Source organism: Schistocerca americana, chromosome 1 (genome assembly GCF_021461395.2).
Source record: "Schistocerca americana isolate TAMUIC-IGC-003095 chromosome 1, iqSchAmer2.1, whole genome shotgun sequence".
Taxonomy (NCBI): Eukaryota; Metazoa; Arthropoda; class Insecta; order Orthoptera; family Acrididae; genus Schistocerca; species Schistocerca americana.
This window is the reverse complement of record NC_060119.1, coordinates 371077955-371086158: the sequence shown is the minus strand read 5'-3', so window position 1 is coordinate 371086158 and position 8204 is coordinate 371077955.

Here is an 8204-nt window from a genome sequence, read left to right as displayed (position 1 = left end):
TTACCATGAGGGGTGAGGTACACGTACACACGTGGTTTCCGTTTTCAATTACGGAGTGGAATAGAATGTGTCCCGACATGTCAGGCCAATAGATGTTCAATGTGGTGGCCACCATTTGCTGCACACAATTGCAATCTCTGGCGTAATGAATGTCGTACACGCCGCAGTACATCTGGTGTAATGTCGCCGCAGGCTGCCACAATACGTTGTTTCATATCCTCTGGGGCTGTAGGCACATCACGGTACACATTCTCCTTTAACGTACCCCACAGAAAGAAGTCCAGAGGTATAAGATCAGGAGATCGGGCTGGCCAATTTATGCGTCCTCCACGTCCTATGAAACGCCCGTCGAACATCCTGTCAAGGGTCAGCCTAGTGTTAATTGTGGAATGTGCCGGTGCACCATTATGCTGATACCACATACGTCGACGCGTTTCCAGTGGGACATTTTCGAGCAACGTTGGCAGATCATTCTGTACAAACGCGATGTATGTTGCAGCTGTTTGGGCCCCTGCAATGAAGTGAGGACCAATGAGGTGGTCGCCAATGATTCCGCACCATACATTTACAGTCCACGGTCGCTGTCGCTCTACCTGACTGAGCCAGCGAGGATTGTCCACGGACCAGTAATGCATGTTCCGTAGATTCACTGCCCCGTGGTATGTGAAACCCGCTTCATCGGTAGACAGGTAGAACTGCAACGCATTCTCTGTTAATGCCCATTGACAGAATTGCACTCGATGATTAAAGTCATCACCATCTAAGTGCTGATGTAGCGACACATGAAACGGGTGAAAGCGGTGACGATGCAGTATGCGCATGACACTACTTTGGCTCAGTCCACCGGCTCTCGCAATGTCCCGTGCACTCATGTGTGGGTTCATGGCAACAGCAGCTAACACACCAACTGCACCCGCCTCTCCTGTGACGGGCCTGTTAAGGACCCGTTTGCGTGCTACGACCATACCTGTTGCATACAGTTGGCGGTAGATGTTTTGCATTGTGCGGCACGTTGGATGCTCTCTGTCCGGGTACCGTTCTGCATACACCCTGCAGGCTTCAGCTGCATTTCGTCGACCCTCGCCATAGATGAGTATCATCTCCGCCTTTTCAGAGTTCGAATACACCATGGTCACAGTTCCTACAACACTACACTATCACAGACGTCTGGTAACACGGTGTACTACAGTTGGTCTGCGTGCAGAGACGAACGTAGAATAACAATAGCAGCAAGCGCTACATGCGGACACTGCGACAGCTAGACCAAACCACAACAGTGCACTACAGCCACACTCGTAAACACGGTCGTCATCGTAAATATGTCCCTGCAGATGCTGCTCGCCGACCGTGGGCCGTGTTTGTTAATACACGCAACTGAACGTCGGAGGTTTCAAGCGTCAACTTTAGGTTACAATACCTCCGGATGTAATTAACATCTTACAATGCAACAAACGGCACTGATTACGTATTTGTTTATATGTTCAGATGTGCTAACAAAACTAACGTGGTTACATTTAAAAAACGTAGGTTTGTGTTAAAAACATACTTTCGTGCATTTTTGTATGGTTTGTATTAAGGAATTACACTAGCCCCTCTCCTCACGTTCGGTCTGTGGAATCGGTTCGTCAGTATTTGATGTGGTTTACGAAATATATCCAGCGGTGACGTTAGGTGACTCACCCTGTATGTGGGAGAAGCTAGTATGTTGTGTGACGCTTAGTAAGACTAACCTTCTCGGACTCGTTAAACCTCTTTGTGATGGTACAAAGTCCCTCATTAAAGCGTCTGCCACTGGTACTGGATGAGTATCTGGCCCCTAATTAAACGGACCTGTGACCAAACGTGCTGCTCTCCTTTGAATATCTCCTGTCTCCTCTATCAACACTACCTGGAAAGCGTCCCAGATCGGTGCGTACAACTGAAGAATCAGTCGAATGAGATTTTTCTAGGCTATCATTTACGTAGGTTAATTACGCTTCCTTAGGATTCTTCCTCAGAATCTCAGTTTGGTATCTGCTTTTTCTATAACTAGGTTATGTTGTCGTTCCACATTAAATCGCTCTGGGCTCATAGTCCTACATATTCTACATTTACTGCCATGTCCAATGATTGATCGGTTAGTATGTAATGGAACAATAAACGGTCTATCCAGCTATTTATTTCCAATACTGAACATTTATTTGCGTCAACAGTAACTGAAGTCCCTGCAACAAACGTTGATCTTGTGCGAGTCTTTCTACAATTTGCAACAATTTTGAAACGTATACGTATTGTACTTCTCAAACCATAGTCCGTAATCCTTAAATGTCAATTCCGAATTAATTCAACAATGTAAAACAAAAAATTGAAATTTCAGTATGCAGGTGTGTAACCGCCTTTCTACGAGGGCAGTTCAGTAAGTAATGCAACACATTTTTTTCTCGGCCAATTTTGGTTGAAAAAACCGGAAATTTCTTGTGGAATATTTTCAAACATTCCCGCTTCGTCTCGTATAGTTTCATTGACTTCCGACTGGTGGCAGCGCTGTACGAAGCTGTTAAAATGGCGTCTGTAACGGATGTGCGTTGCAAACAACGGGCAGTGATCGAGTTTCTTTTGGCGGAAAACCAGGGCATCTCAGATATTCATAGGCGCTTGCAGAATGTCTACGGTGATCTGGCAGTGGACAAAAGCATGGTGAGTCGTTGGGCAAAGCGTGTGTCATCATCGCCGCAAGGTCAAGCAAGACTGTCTGATCTCCCGCGTGTGGGCCGGCCGTGCACAGCTGTGACTCCTGCAATGGCGGAGCGTGCGAACACACTCGTTCGAGATGATCGACGGATCACCATCAAACAACTCAGTGCTCAACTTGACATCTCTGTTGGTAGTGCTGTCACAATTGTTCACCAGTTGGGATATTCAAAGGTTTGTTCCCGCTGGGTCTCTCGTTGTCTAACCGAACACCATAAAGAGCAAAGGAGAACCATCTGTGCGGAATTGCTTGCTCGTCATGTGGCTGAGGGTGACAACTTCTTGTCAAAGATTGTTACAGGCGATGAAACATGGGTTCATCACTTACAACCTGAAACAAAACGGCAATCAATGGAGTGGCGCCACACCCACTCCCCTACCAAGAAAAAGTTTAAAGCCATACCCTCAGCCGGTAAAGTCATGGTTACAGTCTTCTGGGACACTGAAGGGGTTATTCTGTTCGCTGTCCTTCCCCATGGTCAAACGATCAGCTCTGAAGTGTATTGTGCTACTCTTCAGAAATTGAAGAAACGACTTCAGCGTGTTCGTAGGCACAAAAATCTGAACGAACTTCTCCTTCTTCATGACAACGCAAGACCTCACACAAGTCTTCGCGCCCGAGAGGAGCTCACAAAACTTCAGTGGACTGTTCTTCCTCATGCACCCTACAGCCCCGATCTCGCACCGTCAGATTTCCATATGTTTGGCCCAATGAAGGACGCAATCCGTGGGAGGCACTACGCGGATGATGAAGAAGTTATTGATGCAGTACGACGTTGGCTCCGACATCGACCAGTGGAATGGTACCATGCAGGCATACAGGCCCTCATTTCAAGGTGGCGTAAGGCCGTAGCATTGAATGGAGATTACGTTGAAAAATAGTGTTGTGTAGCTAAAAGATTGGGGAATAACCTGGTGTATTTCAATGCTGAATAAAACAACCCCTGTTTCAGAAAAAAATGTGTTGCATTACTTATTGAACTGCCCTCGTAAAATAAGTGGATAAAGAGAAATTTAAAGTAAAGTAGTATGAGATGGATAGAGGAAAAAAAAATAGAATCTGTGAGGCTCTGTCACCAACGTGGCGGTCATATTGGGAGTCGCCTTACTGGATGCAACTCGCAACTTTCAAACGGAAGCCAGAGAATTATATGAGAAAGACAATGGGGCCTCTTATTTGAGCACAGCTTCATTCATTTTCGAATTATTACTGATGTTTCTTCCTTACAGGTAACGTGAAAGTTGATGCCGTCAACATAAGCCTAACGCATTTAGATCGTCCCGATATCAGGGAAGAAGGCCACCCGTGTTACCGCGGTGGATTCCAATCAACACCACCCAGACAAGGCAACCCATTACCTCTCGCTAAATTCCGTCAAAGCTGTTGTATCACAGTTATTAGGCGAAGCTGTGCTGCTGTCACTTCTGTTTGAAGATGGGACATTTCTATCTTTCTTTCAGCACGATGGTGCCCCACCTTACTAAGGGCTACCAGTCCGGAAATACCTGGGTATTGAGTTTTCACAGAGATTGATAGGTCCGACAGATCGGGTGGAGTGAGTGCCACGTTTCAATAATTCTGTAGTCGGTGAAGATCAGTATGTGGATAAGAACAAGCTTACAATTCATGGGCAACACGTTGAGCACATGCTGTAGCATTTATATACTATCAGCGGAATTTGTCTCGTTCTGTATAAATGCGAATAACTCGAGAATGAATAAAGCTATGCTCAAAGGAAAGGGACCACAGTTTTTCTCGTGTAATTCTCTATCTGTACGATACGTCCACATGACCACCCCCCTCCCCCCCTTCCACATGAAATTTACGAGATGCATCCACGATGGCGGCTTCCGGAATGGATCCCAGATTGGTAACATGGACTCAGTTTTCGCCCATTTCCCATCTCATACTACACAAATGTCACTTTTTGTTCCTACACCTACTTTTGTTTTAGAATGATGGTTCCACGCCCTTGGATCACCGTGAGATAAATACGATTCAAGTTTCCACGAAGATAACTGCAGCAGTGTCCGACAATGTACTTGCACTCTTTTTCATTAAGAGATAGCCAGAAGTATTTGTACCAGATTTAAGTTTTGTCAAGATATGTCTTTGCGGGTATATGAAGGTAGAAATTACGAGGGGTGTTCAATAAATAATGCAACACTTTTCCCTGACCAAATTCGGTTAAAAAAAGACGAATTTATTGCGGGATTTCTTGGGATATTCCCGATTCAGCCCCAGTAGTTTCATGAAGTTCCGATAGGTGGCCACGCTATACGTAGTCCTCAAAACGGAGGTGCGTTCCGAGCAGAGAGCTGTCACTGAGATTTATTTGGCGGTTAACCAGAGCATCGTATATATTCGTAGACACTTGCAGAGTGTTTATGGAGACCTGTCAGTGAACAAAAGCACGGTGAATCGTTGAGCGAGGCGTCTGTCATCACTGCAACAAGGTTGCCAAACCTATCCGATCTCCCGCTTGTGGCCGGCCGCACATAGCTGTGAAATTGAAGGAACGACTTCAGCGTGTTCGTCGCCACAAAAATCCAAACGAACTTCTTCTTCTTCTTCTCCATGACAACGCTAGGTGCCACACAAGTCTGCACACCCGAGTGTAGCCCACAAAAATTGATTGCACTGTTCTTTCTAGTCCACCCTACAGACTGGATCTCGCACCTTCCGACATCCATCTGTTTGGCCTAATGAAGGATACAATCCGCGGAATAAGTACGTGGATGATGGGGAGGTTTTTTTGTTGGAGCAAGACGTTGGATCCGACGTCGACCAGTAGAGCGGTACGATGCGGACGTATAGGTCCTCCCGCTAAGGTGACGTAAGGCCGCTGCACTGAACGGAGATGATTTTGAAAAATAGGATTTTGTAACCAAAAGAGTGGGGATTAATATGGTGTATTGGAATTCTGAATAAAACCAACCTTTCCAGAATGATAACTCTGCAGCGGAATGTGCGCTGATATGAAACTTCCTGGCAGATTAAAACTGCATGCCGGACCGAGACTCGAACTCGGAACCTTTGCCTTTCGCGGGCAAACGCGTAACCCTAGCACGACTCACGGCCCGTCTTCACAGCTTCAATTCTGCCAGTACCTCGTCTCCTGCCTTCCAAACTTCACAGAAGCTCTCCTGCGAACCTTGCAGAACTAGCACACCTGGAAGAAACGATACTGCGGAGACATGGCTTAGCCACAGCCTGGGGGATGTTTCCAGAATGTGATTTTCACTCTTCAGAGGAGTGTGCGCTGATATGAAACCTCCTTGCAGATTAAAACTGCGTGCAAAGGTCCTGAGTTCGAGTCTCGGTCCGGTACGCAGTTTTAATCTGCCAGGAAGTTTCAAAACCAACCTGCTTTCAGGAAAAATAAGTTTTGCATTACTAACTGAACGCCTCTCGTAGAATAAACAGTACAGAAAACTTAACAGCAGTTCATATAATAATAATTTAGCGCTCTAGGAAAGGCGTAGGAGGTATCTCACTGATTACAAATAGAACGCGAATATAAATAGTATTTATAAAAATGTAAAAAATGAACGAAATAACAGGAAAGTTTACGCGAATAACTTCGAGGGAGGCCTCCGAACGATTTTCGGGTGCTGCCATACTAGTTAAGATAGCGCATGAAGATTTTTATTTGGTGTCTTGGAAAGAAACAGATGGTACAGAAAAAGAGAGAGGAGGGACTGGAAGATGAGAAGGCAAGAGAAAAGATAACATTGTGCCAGAGATGCGGACCAGTAGTGGGTACTTCAGATAGCGTTGACAAACGGGGAAATGCCGCTGGAAGTCGGAGAGGAAATGAGTGTGACGCTGTGAATCAGGGACTGTTGCTCAACTGATGGAAATACCAGAACGGAACGGGAAAACTGAAGCACTGAACGTCGGACAGACGTTTCAAAATTTTATTTTTATTCATAAGCAGACTAAATGTGTACAGCAATGTCTGCTGTACCTTCCCTTTTTTTAAAATTAGAGAATACGTGATCAGCTTGAATAGCCAGCTATGAATGATTGTGTCTGTAAGGGGAACTGAATGATATTGTGGTCACGTCTTAGGAAAGTCGTGAGAAAAGTGCACCGCAGAAATATTCTGCAACCCGGTTATTTTTGTGTTATAACTTGTGCCTTTTATTGAGCGAAATGATAAGAGGATACCAGAGGTATAAACAGGATGAGTTTGAATTCTACAGGCGAGCTTTCGCAGGTTGATCAGTCTTTTTTCAGAGTGTTTGCTGCACAGACCACTTGGTCTTTGCAGGATCATTACAGTGTTGTTCGTTTGCCTTATTAATCTAGTTACCTTTTGCGGCCGACATTTTGAATAGCCTGCAGAAAAGTTATCTAGCGGTCAGGCGCATTCCTGGTAACCGGAAAGTCGTGTAATCAAATCCTGTTCGAGCCACCGATTTTTTCAGTCTACCTTTAACCTCTCCATCATCTGAAGATTCATCAGGAACGACACGAAGGTCGGATTCCACGTTAAACTGTAGGTCGCCTTTCCTTGCTAGTATTACTAGGGTAGGTTAGAGACACGATAGTCTTCGAAGCGGCGTCCAATTTAAAGGATAAAATGTAAAAACTATTTTAACTAAGAAAATCATGAATGTTCTGTTATAGGAAGAAACGCAAAATTTGTAGGGGAAATCATCATTGCCGTGTGGCAATGTGCCCTGGCCTGAAATTCATTCGGTTAAATGAATCATTCACTCAAACTGTGTGACTGATTGGAGTTTTTTCTTCAGTGATATTCACGCAAACAGCCACAGTGTTCTCAAACCGTCGTTGCTAAAGTAATATTCACATGTAGTTTAACATTACTTGTTTGACAGAAAAATAATGTGTACACACACCACACCTCTTCACGTTAAGTATGATGCAGGTAGAAGACACCTATAAAATGGTGGCATGAGTACATTTGATGGTTAATCAGTTTTTCATTCGTTTTGTGTTTTACTTGGCAAGAAATTGTGCTTCGTTTTCCCTCCCCCCTCCTCTTTCTCTTCCTCTCCTAATTGTTCCCTCCTCTCTATCCCTGCTGCAACACCCCGCCTCTCACCACCTCCAGCTCACATCCTGTTTACTTTCTTCAATTAATGTCTGAAGCTCGTCTGATCGTAGAACTAGGAATAATCCTTTATTGTTCTCATATGATGGACTGAGATCGTACTATTTCTAGATAACGAGTTTGTCTGCGTGGCTGTCCTTCGCAGTAAGTACAGAAATATTTGTTTTATAAATAAAAAACGCCTTCTCTTGCTGCTCAGTATTTTATCTCTCCCTGACACGTTTCGCCTCTTTTCACTTTAAGGCATCTCAGTGGGATGTAGAAGGATACAGTTTTGTTTTGATATGTGATATTTATAGATTATAAAGCAGTTCACGTCTCATTTTTATGTAAATAAGTGCTTGCTTACACTTCTTCGCGGTTTTGATTGGTATCTGCGTTTCCTCACAT